This window comes from Lissotriton vulgaris, chromosome 2_2, assembly GCF_964263255.1.
Source record: "Lissotriton vulgaris chromosome 2_2, aLisVul1.2, whole genome shotgun sequence".
Classification (NCBI taxonomy): Eukaryota; Metazoa; Chordata; class Amphibia; order Caudata; family Salamandridae; genus Lissotriton; species Lissotriton vulgaris.
In genome coordinates, this window is record NC_141688.1 from 301,444,933 (window position 1) to 301,464,412 (window position 19,480).

The 19,480-nt window shown below is 42.4% G+C and overlaps 1 protein-coding gene across 1 annotated transcript in view; it reads right to left on the reverse strand.

Annotated features, from left to right (window-relative positions):
• LOC147729349 (astacin-like metalloendopeptidase) overlaps window positions 1–19,480 on the reverse strand; it is a 124,552-nt gene that overhangs the window by 88,640 nt on the left and 16,432 nt on the right. The window lies entirely within an intron of this gene.

A 19,480-nucleotide genomic window follows, 5' to 3' on the forward strand; every position in this document is an offset into this window, starting at 1 on the left:
TGGGGAGCTAAGTTCGAATCTCGGCATCAGCTCAACATCCAGTGATTCCAGGAAAATCGCTTTGTCTCCCTGTGCCTACCACAAATGAATGTGTTCTTCTGTAATGTAAATTGTGCTCATGCCATGTTGTCGAGTTTGCGCTATATAATATTGCAAGCAAAAATAAAGTAGGAAAACTCAAGTTCACACACTACTGAACGCGCATTTCACAGGCCTGTCACAGATAAGAAATGCTATCTAAACGAAATCCTACCGGACAACATACTACTGGCCGGCAGCAATTCATACCAGGACAACGTTGGGACGGCTGCTAGTTCTCTATAATTCCACAGCACATGTCTCACGAGTACTGTGATACATCATTCTCCTTTCTGCTCTTTCTAACAGAACATATACAGAGTGATCCATTTGTCCGTTCTACATCTATCTGACCATATGCTGATTATTCATAATTTTTATTGGATACAATGATGCCATATGTTAAGATGACCTTGCATATGGTGGGTAATGGCGATCAAAACCTTTTAGGGCATTTGTTATTCTCTGTGCACTCACTCTGCTTGTACAATTGTTTGTGGTTATGCATGGACGATGTTTATGTTCTCTCTGCTTCATCCAACTGAGGGTATGCACATGCCAACCGCTCTTTGCTGTTTCGCCAATTTCTTGAGTATTATATTTTTCCTATATTTTTCTCCTCTTTCTTCTCTCTTTTACACTCTTCGAGAACTGTTCAACTGTTCATCTGTTTGGGGGGCACCCCACTCCCTCTTGATTTCTTCTTGAATTATTTTCTGAAGTAGGGAGTGTTACAGTGTCTCATACTTCATGTCATTCACATGAACTTAGATCTCAATTTTCAATGTCCTTTTCTGTATGTATTGACTTGGTGGGTCACTCATATGTTACATTATTTAAGTTTTATGTTTACATGGAATAAGATCATTGTGACACACTCTCTTCCACAATGAACAATTGTATAGTTAGTTCTGTCCCAATGTAATTGTCTGTTGGTGATATTGTAAAGTTGAGTTTCTTAAATGTTTTAATGTATTTAAATGTGTATATATTTGTTATTCTACAGCCCTGCAGAAGTCAAATGTTTTGGACGAAACGCATTGGCTAGACTACTCAACACATGACAGTGAGTGCTTACATTGCGTCCACACAGATTTGGGGTATTTCCCTTGCTCTATATAATTTGGGGATAGCAGGTTCCACTGTTAACTATTGCTTGGTTTTAACAATGATATTGTGCTTCAACGTTTAATGAGAACTAAATTTGAACTCAATAAAAGGTCAATAGGGGAAGCTGCTGGATAGTTGTTACAAATTAATTTCAAGTTTTATGATGAACGTAGTAAGGCATGCAAGTTACTTACCAACTATCTGAAAGTTAAATCTCAAAAATATTAAATATTAAAGAGTATAGATGATAATGGGTATCCTCATGTTAAAAACAATGAAATGTTGAAATGTTTTACTGATTTCTATACAGATCTTTACACACCCGACCACTTCCCCACTGACTAAGCATTAGATTCCTACTTTCACTCTCTCCCACCAAGACAGCAACAGATGCAGTATCGTTCTTTTCTAGAAGAGCCTATTTTAATTTCTGAACTAGAATCTGCTCTTTGTGTGCTACCCAAGGATAAAGCACCAGGTCCAGACAGTTTTTCTGTTGAATTTTACTACTGTTTGTCACATCTTTTGCTTCTGCACTTACTTACTTTATATCAATGTTTTCTCTCACAATTTGAAGCTATGGGGACTTTTTGGGAGGCTAGGAGCCGGGGACTGTTTACGCTTAGTTTTGAGGCAACCGGCATTCCAGCCAATCGCGGTTGTCGAGGGCGGGACAGGGGCGGCACCTGACGGAGTGTCGAGCGGTTAGCGCTCTAGACCTCCACTTCCTGGAGAGTATTTAGGCTGCGAGGAGGCAGACGTTCCACGCGGTAAGAGTTGGTGGCAGCTACTCCCCGCTGGGCGCCGAGCACGAACATTTTGTGAATGTAACTCGCTTTCAGAGGCTAATAATTGTTTTAAACGCACATTGTGCAGTAAAACTGAGCTGAGGCTCGCTTTTTTAAAATAATCGGAACTGTTGTTGTGTATATGTTGTTTTTAGATTCACTCTGAAAAATAAGAGCACATACTTGCACTCACCAGTGACTCTCTCTATGAGCCGGGGACTGTTTACGCTTAGTTTTGAGGCAACCGGCATTCCAGCCAATCGCGGTTGTCGAGGGCGGGACAGGGGCGGCACCTGACGGAGTGTCGAGCGGTTAGCGCTCTAGACCTCCGCTTCCTGGAGAGTATTTAGGCTGCGAGGAGGCAGACGTTCCACGCAGTAAGAGTTGGTGGCAGCTACTCCCCGCTGGGCGCCGAGCACGAACATTTTGTGAATGTAACTCGCTTTCAGAGGCTAATAATTGTTTTAAACGCACATTGTGCAGTGAAACTGAGCTGAGGCTCGCTTTTTTAAAATAATCGGAACTGTTGTTGTGTATATGTTGTTTTTAGATTCACTCTGAAAAATAAGAGCACATACTTGCACTCACCAGTGACTCTCTCTATGAGCCGGGGACTGTTTACGCTTAGTTTTGAGGCAACCGGCATTCCAGCCAATCGCGGTTGTCGAGGGCGGGACAGGGGCGGCACCTGACGGAGTGTCGAGCGGTTAGCGCTCTAGACCTCCGCTTCCTGGAGAGTATTTAGGCTGCGAGGAGGCAGACGTTCCACGCGGTAAGAGTTGGTGGCAGCTACTCCCCGCTGGGCGCCGAGCACGAACATTTTGTGAATGTAACTCGCTTTCAGAGGCTAATAATTGTTTTAAACGCACATTGTGCAGTGAAACTGAGCTGAGGCTCGCTTTTTTAAAATAATCGGAACTGTCGTTGTGTATATGTTGTTTTTAGATTCACTCTGAAAAATTAGAGCACATACTTGCACTCACCAGTGACTCTCTCTATGAGCCGGGGACTGTTTACGCTTAGTTTTGAGGCAACCAGGCATTCCAGCCAATCGCGGTTGTCGAGGGCGGGACAGGGGCGGCACCTGACGGAGTGTCGAGCGGTTAGCGCTCTAGACCTCCGCTTCCTGGAGAGTATTTAGCCACTCGGAGGCCCCAGCGCGCAGCGATGGCGCGCAGGGTAGGCGCCTCTGACTGCGCCAAAGACGAGCCTAAGACCAGCCCGTCTGTGCCCGTCTGGGCATGGCCGGGTCACGGGGCAGGAAACGCTAGTCCGGGTAAGATCTCTGTGGATCTGTTAAGGGCCTTGCGCCCAAGTAGCAATAGTAAATGCTCTGTCCTGAAGCCTTCCCTAACGGGTATACAAGTATGTCCTCACTGTACATTTGCTCTAACAAATGTTCAGCCCTACCCAGAGGCAACACACAAACCTAAGCCATCTACTCAAACCTCTGTTTTAAATTCTTGCACATTCACATTCTACACTGTTAATTGTAGATCACTGCCCCAACATAAAGCTGATATCTACCACCTCCTAGCTGAAGAAAAACCATGCGCGGTATTTTTAACGGAGACCTGGTTGCATGATGGTGCAGGTCCCGATGTGGCCGCCGCTTTACCCTCTAACTATGCTATTGTTAGAGTAGACAGAGATAAACAAGTAGGAGGGGGTATCGATGTGATCTTTAACAGGGATTTTAATTGTGATTTTGAAACAGTAAATATTCCTGGATGCGAAGCAGCTTTTTTTAAAATTTCTTTGAACCCAAATTTTATGTTTTCTGGATTTTTAATTTACCGTCCTCCGGGAAACAGCAGTGGTTGGGCTGCAAATTTGGCTAATTTCATTTCGCCTTACTTTCTGAATGCCCAAAACTTGACCATACTGGGGGATTTAAATCTCCATTTGGAGGACAAATCTAATAGCATAGCTGTTAACCTGTTGGAGGACTTTAATACTCTGAATATGTCTCTGCAAAATGAGGGCCCCACTCACAAAGCTGGGCATCTGTTAGACCCCATTATTTCAAATGTACAGGAGCTAAAATGGTTGAAAACAGACCCTATTTGTTGGTCGGACCATTTTTTAACGCTTTTTAGTATTACTCTTAAACAACTTAAATCGCCAGGCTCTGCTCGCCCCCCAATTTTTATGAGAAATTGGAAAAAGTTAGATCTAACTGAGGTACAGAATGCATTACAGGTATCCCTCCCTGTCCTGGGTGCTGATATGGAAAGAAATGCGCTGGAAGCCCACACTTGGTTAGAGAGAGCAGTTGACATCTGTCTGCCCGCTACCAGGTGTAGAGGGAATGTCCACCGTCCCCCGGCCCCCTGGTATACGGAAGCACTGAAACTAGAAAAAACCAAGTGTAAGGGACTTGAGAGGAAATGGCGCAAACATTATGATCCTCTAAAAAAGGAAGCATATCGTAAGGCCAGAAATCTCTATCACACGGCCTGTGCTAGAGCCAAAGCATCCTATGTAACAGAGACCATCAATACTGCAGCCAATAAAGCACGGACCCTTTTTAACACAGTTAAAGAATTAGCCGGAGCAAATTCTATGGCAGTTGCACGTCCCCTTACCCCTCAAAAATGTCAAGACCTTGCCACGTATTTTGTGGAAAAGATCGAGACTATTCTTGCCAACATTAATGTTCCGGTGAGGGATGACAGGAAAGTTCCTCCCCTAGAAAGCCTATCAGGAAATCGCCTTGACTCCTGGCCACCCATCTCCCTGGACACCCTGAAATCTTTAGCCACTTCTATTAAATCGGGCTCTCCATGTGACCCTCTCCCAATTAATATTCTGAGCCAACTGGACGATAGTGCTTTGGGGATTATTGCTGAGACACTAAATGCCTCCATTCATCTGGCAACCGTCCCAGCGTCCTGGAAGCACTCCATGGTCAGCCCTCTGTTGAAAAAGCCGTCAGATGATCCAGAGGTACTGGCCAACTATCGTCCGATTTCCCTGCTGCCAGCATTCTCAAAAATCCTGGAAAAGCACATCCATGGTGTACTTTCAACATACACGGAGAATAACAACCTACTCCATTTTTCCCAGACGTGTTTTAGGGCAGGCCACTCTACCGAATCTGCCCTCCTGGGAGTCACGGAGAAGATCAGGGGACTTTTGGACGACGGGCAAACGGTTGCTCTTGTTCTGCTTGATCTAAGCGCAGCCTTCGACACCATCTCACACAACAGACTGCTTGTCAGGCTGAGTGAGGATGGTGTCGGAGGGACAGCGCTGGACTGGATTAGATCTTACTTGAGCAACAGGACGTTTCAGATCTCGTCCTCACATGCCCAGTCAGACATTTTTCTGTCACCCCACGGCGTGCCTCAGGGCCCAATTTTGAGCCCGCTATTTTTTAACCTGTATCTCCGCCCCCTCGCCAATTTGGCAGAGCGGGTAGGTCTAGAACTTATGACCTATGCGGATGATTCGCAGATTATTTTTTCCCTTACCAACTCAGAGTCTTCATCCCCCTCTGTGCTGAAACTAGGCCTTCAGGAAATCTTCAGCTGGATGTCCACGAACCAGCTGAAGCTCAATGGGGAGAAGACGGAGATTCTTCTCCTGGGGAAAAATAGAGATCTGTGGCAGGACATCCATTGGCCGCCATCTTTGGGTGCCTTCCCCACCCCGGCTACCCAGGCTAGAAATTTGGGGGTGTGCATTGATGATTCATTATCAATGAAACAGCAGGCTAACAAAGTGGCTGGTATCTGCTTCACGATCCTTAAATGGCTGCGGAAGATTATCTGGATGCTGCCTGTGGATACCCAGAAGACCGTAGTCAATGCATTAATTACATCTAGGCTTCACTACGGTAACATCTTATACCTGGGTTCCAATCTAGCCGTGACCAGGAGACTGCAGCTGGTCCAGAACTCTGCAGCCAGGTTGCTGTGCAAGATTCCTAGGACAGCAAGGATCTCGAAGCATCTGAGGGACCTGCATTGGCTGAGGGTAGAGAACCGAGTTCGGTTCAAAGCCTTGACATACATGTTCAAGATCAGGGCAGGAACTGCACCAAAATACCTGCAAAAATTGGTTAGGCCCCATGTTCCCGCACGCAATCTCCGTTCTTTAAATGGAGCAAATTTAGTGGTTCCCAGGTTCAAACTGGCCCGAGTGGGGGGGGAAATCTTTCTCCCATCTGGGCCCAGTTCTTTGGAACTCCCTCCCCTTAGCCTTACGGAAGGAGGAGAATTTTGCCAGTTTTAAGAAAAATGTTAAAACTTGGCTTTTTAATAAATAATTGTGGTCCTTGACAGTTACTGCCCTCTATGTTTTGACCTCTTAGCCCTGGCGCCGGGAAACCCTTTGTGGGTATCTGTGCGCATTACAAATGCAAAAAATAAATAAATAAATAAATAGGATATGTTTGATCCCTAAGAAGGATAAGGACCCCCTCTTTATGTGCCAATTATCCGCCCATCTCCCTCATTAATCTAGATTGCAAACTTTTCGCCAATACTTTGTCAATTAGGAACTCTCCCTTAATTCCTAATATGGTTGGATCTGAGCAGACCATATTTGTTAAGGGTACACACAGGACTGACAATTCTAGGTTGTTTTGGGATATTTTATACATGGCCTCCTTTGATAATACACCTCTGGCCGCCGTAACTTTGGATGCCGAAAAGGCTTTTGACTGAGTCAACTGGAAGGTTATGATGCAGGCTCTAAAATGTCATGGTTTTAGCCCAGCTTTTCTCAAATATTTAGCTATGTTATATTCCTCCCCGATGAAACTGTTTTATTTTTTAAATGGTTCCCACTCTTAATATTTTCCCCTTTTAAGGATGTCCTTTACCTCCATTACTTTTTATTTTATCCCATGAACCCTTTTTGCACACACTACAAAACTCCTCATCCTTCCATGGCTTTTATCACAAAGATACTGAGATTCAGTTCTCAGCATACGCCGATGATGTGATCCTTAATGTCTCTGAACCGGAAACATCACTCCAGTCTTTTACTAATCTATTATCAACATATTCTGGGTTATATGGATATAAATTGAATTTTTCAAAATGGGAGGTACACCCTCTTAATAAGTATTATGTCTGGGCTATGTTTGATGACACTGGACTTAAATGGTCACCACAATTTATCATGCATTTGAGAATTAAATATTCTTCTTTCTTGGCAAAGACTATTCAGATAAATTTAGAAGATGTTCATCATAAGATCCTTCATATGTCAGAGTGATTGTCCCCACTATATTCGTCTTGGTGGGGCTCTTGGTGATGTTTTTACTGGTCATTAATTTTTACCTGTCCATGTTGCCTATTAAATTACCTTTAACATTTTTTAAACTTCTTATTAAATTGATTGATACATTTTTATGGAATGTTAAAAAGGTGCGCATCACTTTAGCATCTCTATGTAAACCCAAAGAGTTGGGGGGTGTAAGTTTTCTAAATTTTCAGCAATACCATAATGCCTTTGTCTTAAAACAGGTTCTAACATGTTTGGAAGACACTGATTTTCCACCTAATAATATCTGGTGCAAACTGGAAGATTAACTTCTTTTACCTTTTCCTTTTTAATCATTACCATATTTTTCTAATCCTCCTTGAGCCTTCTCCACTCCATCTACTAAATGGTCCAGAATGATATCTTCTCGTATTCTGACGATGCCCTTGTCCCGGATTCAAGAATTTTTGGAATCCTCTATATGGCATACTAAATCTCTCAAAATCTTTAATCAAACTATTTTCTGGAAACAATGAGTTCTGAACGGAATCTGTCATACTTAGAAGTTACAGGTGAAAACGTTTGCACAAATGGCTGTTTTTTTCCATTCATTTTCAATTTTTCCTATTTTCAACTGTTAGTTTCTATAAAAAAAAAACCTGGAAGGATCTACAAAAATGACCCCTTTCTGAATTTAAAATTGTGTCTACCTTTCTGAAATGTATAGCTTTCCAGGATCCATTATTGCTTTCATACTCATTTTTACCATTAACTGGACAGAGGTTGAAAGCACAAAAAATAGCAAAAATAGGCTATGTCCCAGTAAAGTGCCAAAACTGTGTACAAAAATTGGATTTCCTGACAAATGTTCATCAGTCCCTGAAAGCTAGGAAGATGGTGATTTCAGCACCACAAACCCTTTGTTGATGCCATTTGCAGGCAAAAAAACAGACGTTTCATCTGCAGCACTTTTCCCACATTTTTCCAAAACTAAACAAATTGTAGATGTATTTTAGCTAATTTCCACTCCAGGGGAATCAGAATACCCTGGGTACCTTTAAAATCCCCATGATCTTGTAAGAAAAGGACACGAATTTGGTGTGGATACCTTATGTGGTCAAAAAGTTACAGGGGCCTAAGTGCGAACTACCCCGAAGAGCGTAGGCACGGAGGGGAAAGGCCTAGCAGCGAAGGGGTTAAAGAAAGTAGTGTTTACAGACTAAATAAGACACACCGTGTAACAACAGACATAAAAGGGCCAGTCCTCATGGGAGGTTACAAATGAAGACAAGGCAGTACTAAGAAGGGACTAACAAGCCTATTAACAAGTCAGAAGCCAACGTTTACAAAAGACAATGACACAAGCCAATAAAAAATATGGGCGGAGAGTGGGTGGAGCTTCAAGTCCATACTCAAATGCAAAATGCATCGCAGAGCAGTGCATGCGCTGCCCATGCTCGACCTAAAAAGGAGGCACAAATTAAAATAATCCCAAACATACCAGTGGTTATTGAGTTACAGGTGTAGGGTGATGACTAGGCCCTTGATAAAAAAAGACTCTGCAAATATATTTAAGGTAATTGAACATTTCCTGAATTGCTAAGAATACAAAGTAAACAAAACTAAAATGTGAGACTTTAAATGGAAAGACTGAAAAGAATATGAGAAATTGATTTTTCTCCCAAATACAAATCAGATTTAAGACCACAAGCACACTCTGTGCAATGAACAAGGCCCCCCCATGCCAATTTAACTGCATCCCTTTTCCATTGGATATACACCACAGACAACTTGGTTTGGTGCCTTAAAAGGGATCTATGTTGTTACAATGCACGCGTTACAACGACCTACCATTACAACGCGGTTGTAACAACGCAAGTCGTTACAACGACTTGCGTTGGGGGGGCGCAAATTTAAAACATTTAATTTACTATTCCAACACCAGTCTCTGTGGATAGTAGGGAAGGTGTTGGGATAGTAAATTAAATGATTTACTATCCTCGAGCGCCCCCCCAGCGCAATGGGTTGTAACAACTTTCGTTGTTACAACCGCGTGGTAATAGTAGGTCGTGGTAACGCGCGCGTTGTAAACGTTGCGCACCCTCAAAAGGTCGCAGTTTATTCACATATTACATTGTCGTACATTTTCGCACTTTATAGGTCATTCATACTATCCATGATAATGCTTATCACATTGTCCTTGTTAATATCTTTTGCCTTCCCTTTGGTTATGCACTTCCTAGGCAGCGTCTTTTGCGGCTTGCCCCATTTCAGGGCCTTTTGTGTTCACAGTTCCAGGCTTCAACTTGCTGTCAAATCTGGTGGGTGTCCGCCAGGACCTGCTCGGGTTGCCAGTGCTGTTCCTCTTCCCCTGGACCCTTTGTGTGCCCCTCGCTTGCTCCTTGAGCCTCTGCTGTGTGGCATCCCAAGGGCCCTGTGTGAGCATCTCATGTAATGTGCCTGTGGCTGCGTTCTGTTATGTTTCTCCCTCAGTACCCCTGCCTTGAGGCATCCCAAGGGCCCTGTTGGTCATTACCTCTGATCCGCGGCTGTACGCCGTCCATAGCTCCTTCACTGTGGTAGCCTTCCATCTACCTCTAGTCAACGTTCTCTCTGTTGTCTAACTATCTTGGGTTTCTACCGCCTCCGCTCTACTTTGCTGCTGCGACTCCCGCTTCTTTAGGTGAGGGTGGGTGAGATTTCCTACCTCTACTTCCAAGGGGAGGTGGGGGGATTCTCTGTACTCTGGGGTCCTTGCGCCCCCTTCTTATCCCTTCAGCCACTCACAAAATTGCCCCCTGATTGGGGGGTCGATAGGCCTTCCTGGGTTACTCTTTTTCGCGGGCTTTTGGGCGGCATTTGCCCCGGACCCCCATCGGGTCCGGCTCTGCCTTCCCCTGCTTGGGCTTCGAGTTGACGCTACCATTTGAGAAGAGCTTACCAGGACAGTGAAAGGCCGATCTGGTTAAATATAGCCTAATACTTGATTCATACCCTTTGTTGAACTGCAGCGGAAAGATAAAAATGTACTTTCTTAGCATTTGTCCAGCTCAAACGTCATTTGGCACACACAAAGAAATGGAGTCTGGAATGTTTAATGTTTTATTTCGATGCCATGTGCTACGTTACACAAGCATGTAAATTATTATTCAAAATTACTGACAACATCAGGAGTAAAGCTTTCTGGCCAAATAATATGCATTCGCTGGGGTGAATTCGGATAACCACCCCTTTCCGATAAGCTCAAATGTATTAAAACAATCAATGTTTCTCCATTCACAGGATGTATTGCATACATGAAATTTCAAATAATGATTCTGAAAAACAGTGACCAGGATGCAAGAGATGTGTTCGCACCTAGATGCAGTTAAAGTGTGAAGGCCCCATAACTAGACATTTTTCGGAACCTGCATTTATAATGATCTGATAAATACATTAGGAACAGATTTCGAATCGGATCCCATCTAACATTAGAAACAAACAGCAAAAGAGTCTCATGGGTAACTCACTTCTCTGGCAGACAGAACTCAAAATTAGGTTGCGGGCGGGTGGGGGGGAAGACAGATGACAATGAAGGAATAATTAATATTTATTTAATTGTCTCTCGTCGTCGTCGTCGTCTGTTGAAACCCCACCCCACCCTGCGCCACCACTTTTACCTGTATGGGCCGCTCCTGGTTTCTGTATGGCCAAATATTCTTTCACCTTTCAAAAGAATTTGGTCTTCCTAATAACAAAATGACTCCAGCAAGCTACCTTTCCCAGGTAACTCAAGGGCCTGAACAAGTACCCATGGATCATTTCAAATCTAATGCAGACCTGTGAATGCCCATACTTTAAATGCACTAAATGCTGAAAGTAGTAACACTATTCCTAATTTTTGGGTCATATTTTTTTTATAGAATATTGGGGAAGACTAGAATTACTAACTGACCTCAGTGATGAGTTCCATGGTCAAGGTGGTATGTAGAGTTCTGATGAAGAGAACTCAGACCTGGACTCAGGATAAAGGGATATCAGTGGAAACTCAGTACAGGTTTAGGGCAGGCTTGGGAACAGCCAAATATTGCTTTCAACACATGTATTAATCAGATGGACCTCAGTATGGTTTTCAACTGAGTTAACAGAATAAAAATGTTGGAATTTACTGGACTCTAGCGCAAGATATGGCTAAGGTGGTAAGTGTAAGGACAGTTTTGGTTTGAGAGGGGTAAGACTGTGTCCTGCCCCTGCCTCCCCTCTCCACTCTTTACTTTTCACTTTTTTGTACAAGCAGGTTGGCGGAATTTTCTGTTTTCTGAGAGGGTCGGTTAGGATATCTCTCAAACTACCTAATTCATTTAATCTTATTTAACCCTTATTTAAAAGTTAGCATCTCATTGGATTTCCATGTTTGTAAGATTAATGAACTGATGATCAGCGAGGCGATAAACTAAAATTGCTGTTGCTGTACAGTAATATGCCTAGATTGTGGGATCATTCTGAAGAGAGTCCTCTAGAGTCTGGCAGTAAAGTCTCTTGAAGCTTTTGACTGATGAATTGGAAAATGTGACCTCAAAGATGATAAAGAGACGGACATGTAAAACATGTATGCAACCAGTCAACCTTAACATTTCCACAACTTAAACATGGTGCTGAAATCGCAGGATAAATATAAGCCTAATGCACGACAATCTTTGGATCATAAGGCTAGATGGAATAAAGGAATATGAAACTCGTGCTATATCTTCTCGAACTCAATAGCCAAAACATGGCTTATCATTTGATCGGCTCATCGAAAAATGATTGATGAACTTTAATTAGTGAGGTCCAGCAAATAATAGTAATGGCCAATGAATGCCAATGATGAATTAGTTTGCGAACTTTATTCAGAGTGGTGTATAATTTAAATGAAACCGGTCTGCAAAATTAATTGTAGGGTGGATCCCCAGATATCTCATGGGACAAACTCCTTTGTATGAAAGTAGCATCTAACCACCAAGGAGTGCAAAGCGCTCTTTGTGCTGAAAAAGAGGACAATTTTACAGCAGAAAATAAACTGTGTGCTGGAAATTAAATAGGCATGATGGCGGCTTAGTGAGTGGTCGCACCAGCAGCAGTCTGTGAGCTCTGTCAGATGTTAGCGTTTCTAAGAAAAACCTAGCAACCTTTCCTCCGAGAAAAGAGGTAAAGAAACTAAAGAAGCTAAAGAAGCACTCTATGGCTATCCTGCTGTTACCCATCGCTGGATGTGATCGGTTATGATCGGGATTCTGGTGTGTACACTAGAGAGAAATGAACCAGGAACGAGACTGGAGATTGGAGATTGGAGATGCCCTTTCTTAAGCCCTAGATTGCAGCGGTTTATAGGAGACCTCAGCAGGATCGTAGCTGTAGCCGTGGCCGTAGCCGTGATTAAGGGTTAAAAACTGTGAGTCACGCCGAAAGTTCAATCAAGCTGTGCGAAACGTTTGAAGTCTGAACATGGACTGCATTCTATGCTTTTAAGGTAATGCTGCCCCCTGGGTCTTTAAAGCTGTGTGCCGAGAGCTGAGAGTGATTAAATTGGGGAGAGAATAGAGCTGAGAACGCTCGGAATATCATATGACATTTTTTAGCTTTTCCTTGCCTGCTGATGTTACCGCCTTTACCACTGTCGGACTTTCATTTTGTTTAGTGGTGTAGTCAACTCCCTCCCTCCCTACCTCCCTACGCGCTGTGCTCGCGCTGCTCTCCTGCTCTCCTACCGTGCAACGACGAATGCTGTCGAGAAGGAAAGTCTGTGTCTCGCTGTGCTGGGGTTGATTGAACCGTAAGGTGACGCTCAGAGAGACTAGAGAGACCGGAAACAATTGTATAGCCATGCTCAGTGTTGATATTGGGATATATGGCAATAAAATAGATCGGCAGCGCAACACTTGAAAAAGAGGTGCCTGGGTCACCAATAACACTAATAACACATCTAAGGCTCCGCAGATAATACCAGGGAGGCAAGTCAACTGGCAAATCAACTAGCAAAGTGGAAAAAGATACAGGGAAGTCAAAAAACAAACACAGTTTCAATCCTGGTCACAACTTCAGGTACAGACACGGTAACAAAGACATCTCCTAAAGCATTCAAGTGAAAAGAATAGGACTCTCAGCCAAAAACAGGACATGGAGATGGAGAGAAAAGAAAAAAGAGATGCTGCAGCCGATGACAGTGGAGATATAAGAGCAGGAATACAAACAACTGTGCTGGCCTACTTAGAACTCGACGGAGAGGTGGAAGGGGAAATCATGCCCCAGCAAAGAATTTGTGAGGCCCAGGAACAACCCCAAGAACTACCCCAAGAAATACAGGAACATGCAGAAAATACTCAGAGTGTGGAAAACAATCCCCTCCCTCATAATGTGGTAAAGGAAAAGGAGACGGTTCATGTCTCACAAATAAACAATGAGAGACAGAGAGGCCCTGAAACCAGAGGGTCAGAGGCAAAGGAAAAGGACTTGGAAAGAAATTAACCTCATGAGAGTGGGAAAATTAAAAGTAAAATCCCAGAGAAAAATATAGAAAAAAAACTAGAGAAAGAGAAGGAGAAAACAAAACGAAAAATAAAAGAGAAAGAGAAAGACAAAGAGAAGGAGAGAGAGAAAGAGAAAGAGAAGGAGAAGGGGAGAGATATTGAGGAAGGTGCCAAACTGGAGCTAATGGCCAAGAAAGCTCAGCGGCTACAAACAATAAAAAATTTGAAGGCTAACGCAAAAAATCTAGGCTCTCCGACTACTTCTCACCCTAGAATCTCCAATATCTTCAGTCCTCTACATATGGATGGCACGGCTAACGCCTTAAAGAATGAAAAACTACAGATCAAAGTTCCAGTTAGTGCGAGCGGAACTTGTATAGATAGCCCTGGTGTGCCCCTGGAGAACATAGAAGGAAATGAAAACGACATCAGAGATGCGAACATCGCCAACCAGATCGCAGCTACAAGTGGGAGCATTGAAGGGTCGAGGGTACCCATAAAAACAAAAACTTTGATGACTAATCTAAGGGAGCAATCAGATCAAAGCAAGATGTCTCCACACGGGCAAGATCTACATTTAGAAAATAAATCATACTCCGAGGAAGATTCTGACTCAGATATATGTCAAACAGGGATGTCTATATCAAGCGAGTGAAGTGAACTAAGTGAATTAAGTGATACAAGTAAAGCTAGTCCAGGTTTACAAATGGAGACCTTGACTCAGATATATATCAAACAGGGATGTCTATATCAAGCGAGTGAAGTGAACTAAGTGAATTAAGTGATACAAGTAAAGCTAGTCCAGGTTTACAAATGGAGACCTTATCTTCGGAGATATGTGGCTCACATGATTCCAGGAATATTTGTGAAAGGAAAAAACGAGGGAAAAAAAGAGGATAAGAAGCAAAAAAGAATCTAACCTCGTCAACGAAGAGACAACAGACCCAGGCACTAATACTGATCATGGCAAAACCAGAACAAATCCTTCACGAAAAAGCCCGATCGTAAAATTACCGGGAGAAACACCACACCAGAAACGCAGCTCCGCCGAGATAGAAGAAGGAAACCAAAAATCAATGGGAGACAGCTGCAGATCTGGAACTATAAGCGAACCCTCACTAAGTGTTGTTCTGAGCTCAATAAAGAACTTTCATAAGGATGTCAAAAAAGATAGCCAAAGGAGCCGTGCTGCTATTGACAAATTGCAAAGTGCAGTTAAAAAAGTGTAAATAAAATTTGTACTGAGATCTGGGAGACAATGGCCACAGTAGAAACTCGCACCGAAAACTTAGAAATAGACGTCATCAAACTACAAAAGACAGAAAAAGAACATGATGGAATAATCAAGATCTTATGGCGAAAGTCGAGGATCACGAGAACAGATGCAGATGGAACAATCTAAGATTTCTTGGTATTCCAGAAAATTTTGAAGGAAATGATGCTAGAGGGACAATGATTACTTTAATCAAAATGGCATTCCCCGAATTAGAGGCCTGGGATATAGATAGAGAGATTCAACGCGTCCATCGCTTCCTTTTGACTTTATCGAAACATTCTCATAAAACACGCCAATATCCCAGGGCTATGCTGATTTACTTTGGGAACTTTCTTCTTAGAGAAACAATTAATGATCTTGCAAGACCCACAAGCCAAAGGGAATATAAAGGGTTTACATTTTTTGTCAGGCCAGACTTTGCGCATACCACCGTAGAGCGAAGGTGGAAAATGCGCCAATTATTTGCACCATTTGAAAAAATTGGTGCCAAGGTATTCCTACAGAATCCGGCACGGTTGAAAATTTTATTTAAAGGTTCAATCAGAAGGTTTACGAGTGAAATACAAGCTGAAGAATATTTAAGAGGAATCTCAGAGGTGGAGACCCGAAATTCGGGGAAATAACTAAATAACATATAAAGAAGTAATAGGAGAAAACTAAAACATTCTGGGAAAGCATGGGGGAGTACTAAAATGTCTAAGTAGGGTGGAGCATATTATGAGTTTAAACCTAAAAACCCTATGCTGAAACAAATTGCTTTACCTGTTTAAAGGTTGTGTTTAATTTTTATAAATCTATCAGGGTCACGGGGTGCGCTTTGGCGATCTGACCATACGGGCGCCCACACCTAGGACTCGGGACCTAGGATGCCTAAAGGGATGTAAGGGACGGGGAATGGGGGGGGAAAGGGTGGGACATGGGATTAGGGGGCGGGAGTGTAGGACCAAGGAACGTCAATCACATGAAGGGTAAAAAAAACTGTAACACTGTAGCCACAGACAATCGTGCAATGATTAGGAAACAAAGACATGGGTATGACACGAGGCTGATGGCAATAATTCTAATTTTAATATGGCTAAGTTAAAAATTGTTTCTTTAAACATCTGCGGACTCAACAATATTAAAAAAAGACAGGAGGTGGCGGTAGGACTACAACTAATGGAGGCTAATATCGCCTGCTTACAAGAAACTCATATTGAAGGTTCTCAGCACTACTTATTGAAATCGATGGGATATAACCTTATCACTGCTTCTACACAGGGAGTCCGAACTAAGGGGGTGGCAATCTTAGCAAAAGGTGGAGGGCTCCAATTTGACAGAGTACTTTCCAATAAACTCTGGAGATGGGCAATCGCCGAATGCAAGTACAAGAAGGGGCGAAATAAAATAACAATTTGTACTATGTATGGGAGTGTTTGTGATGAACCAGAGTTGCTAATAAAGATCTCTAACGAGCTCGCTCATTGGCCTCTACCCCTTATAGTGTGTGGGGATTTTAACCTACATCTCCCCGGGGACTGGACTATGGCTCCGGAATTTAAATATCATGGCAGGAAACCTAAAGTCTTTCGGGCTCTAAAAGACTTATGTTTGGTACATAGCCTTATAGATGGGTGGCAACATAATCACTGGGGAGATCCTGGTTTCACATTCTACTCATATCCACATTCGCTACATGCAAAACTTGCCTACATGCTTATATCAAATTCACTGAAAAGTGGGTGTACGATAGATAAATTACCATGTCTACTATCAGATCATAACCCATTAACTTTAAAACTATCATATACTCCAAATAACCATACAACTAAGAGCTGGATGTTCGAAAGGGCTCTATAATGAATGAAAAGTACTGCGAACACATGAAGGGGTGGATTCCGGGCTTTATTGCAGATAATATTGGAAGTACATCTATAGTAATCGTATGGGATGCCCTTAAAGGGGGCATAAGAGGTGAGACCCTACAATTCTCTCTCAGGTCTAACAAGAAAGGGTAATCCCACTTAGCTGCACTACATTATAACTTGGGCAAAGCCGAAGAAGATCTGATTGCTGCAGCTCAACAAGGCCAGGAGTTAGACAGTGCATTATCTCAGGTAGCCATTGCAAAAAACCTTATCATAGAAATAATAGTAGAAACAGCCATCACTAAAGCATCAGTAAATAAGGAAAAGATATATGAGCTGAGCGAACTGTTTGGGCATCAGCTAGCAATGCGTGTTAGAGAAGAGGCATCAGCAAGCACTATTAGAGAAATCCAAGATCCGAGATTAGGTATAAAATCAGAACCAGATGAAGTAAGGGCAGCATTCCAGAGATTCTATCAAGATCTCTATACTGAACCGATAAGTGGATTGGGGGATCCAGATCTTTATTTAGATGTAAATCGAGGTCCTAGATTTGAGAAGAAGGACCAGGACATGTTGGATGAATTACCCAACTGGGATGAGATCCTACTATCTTTAAAAACATTAAAAAGCGGAAAAGCGACAGGACTGGATGGGATACCATCTGAGTTTTATCTGAAATTTGCTGATCAATTAAAAATAATACTGATGACTTTGTTTGTCCACATATTTCAGGGAGGTACACTCCCCCCCCCCCATCCTGGTCAGAAGCTAAGATTGTGGTCTTCTTGAAAAAAAAGAAATCCGCTTGATTTAGGTACATATCGACCAATTACTCTAATAAATGGTGACTCAAAAATCTACTCGAAACTCCTGGCGGCCAGATTGGCACCAATAATAAATAAAATAGTATCCAAATACTAACATGGATTTATACCAGGACTGACCATGTTCAACTGGTGATCTCGCTGTTTGACTATACAGAGTCCACAGGAGACCCTATGGCCCTTATACTCCTTGACGCAGAGAAAGCGTTTGATAGGGTCTCCTGGAGATTTTTATGGACGGCAATGTCTTAAAGTGGAATCAACGACAAATTTATTATGGCCACTCAAGGCCTATATAATAAACCAAGTGCTAGAGTATTAGTCAATGGGCTCCTGTCAGAAAACTTTGCAATCACGAGAGGAACTAGGCAGGGATGCCCCTGCTCACCCCTCTTATTTGCAATGTATATCGATCCATTTATTCGTTGGCTTGACAATTGTATAAATATTTCACCAATTCAAATACGTAGTCATAATACCAAAACCTTGGCATACACGATGATATCGCGCTTGTCACTAGAGACCCCAACATAGCCATGCCGGTGATAGAAGAGGAAGCACACCTATTTAGATTAGTATCTGGATATACACTGAATTCTAATAAAACCCAGATTGTTCTAAATAACAAGATTGTGATGGGGGATTCAAGAGTAACTGAGGAGGCCGTATATCTAGGGGTTACAATAACTGCCAAAATTCAAAACATTGTTGATATTAACCTAAAACCATTGATTTCTAGAACCAAGAAGGAGATGGTCCGACTGGATAATTTACATCTAACTATAGGGGGCCGCTGTAATTTGATTAAGATGCTTTTTTTCCCCCGATTTTTATATTTCTTTAGGACTATCTGCCTTGAATTTTCCCCCAAAATCTTTAGGATTATCGACTCTATGCTCTCAAGTTTCATTTGGGGATATAAAAAACCCCGACGGGCTCTTAAACGATTGGTACTACCGAAGGAAAAGGGTGGTTTATCCCTACCGAACTTCAAGTTGTATTACTGGGCCACTGTCCTAAAATATTGCGCCAATTTGATTTCGATCGATAGTATTATTCAAGAGATCCCGACCCCTCAGGAACTCCTATTAGGAGAAGATTGTGCTGGTTGCTTCTGGCGACATACTAACAACTATTTTAAGGAAGTCAAATTTAAGACTATTTTAGGGGCTTATAAAGCATGGAGCAGTATTCGCAAAATGTTGGGGCTTGGGCGATTCTCATTTTACACACCAACAAATAGTAATAATGATCCGCCTCTAATATTTCATGACAATTGCATAAATAGATGGATATCGGCAGGGATGGTGCAATTGGGTTGCTTTTATAAACAAGGATGTCTTAAGATATTTGAGGATCTGCATGAGGAATATAATATTAGCCATAGGGATTTTTTTACGTTCTTGCAGGTTAGAGATTTACTAACGAAGAAAACTGGTGGGCGGGAGAACTTCCGGAACAATCAATTGATTGATAATTTATGTAAAAAAACGACTCCCAGGATTGGGGAAATTTATGAAACATTGAATTTAATGGCCCCAGATGATATGGACAAACAATGCGTAATTTGGCAGGAACAACTAGGAGTACATTCCAATATCCCCCGCATAGCATATGAGTTTGCCCTACATTCATTAATGTCGATAAAGCTACAGGCGCAATTTTATAAAACGTTCTTCTTCCTATATTACACCCCTAAGAAAATTGCTAAATGGGGAACAGGGAAGGGAACAACATGTCCTCGTTGTGCACTATACGGGGCCGGTATTATACATAGATTTGCAACATGTAACACGCTGACTAAGCTGATTAATGACATCTCTGAATTTCTATCAGAGCTTTGTCAAACAAG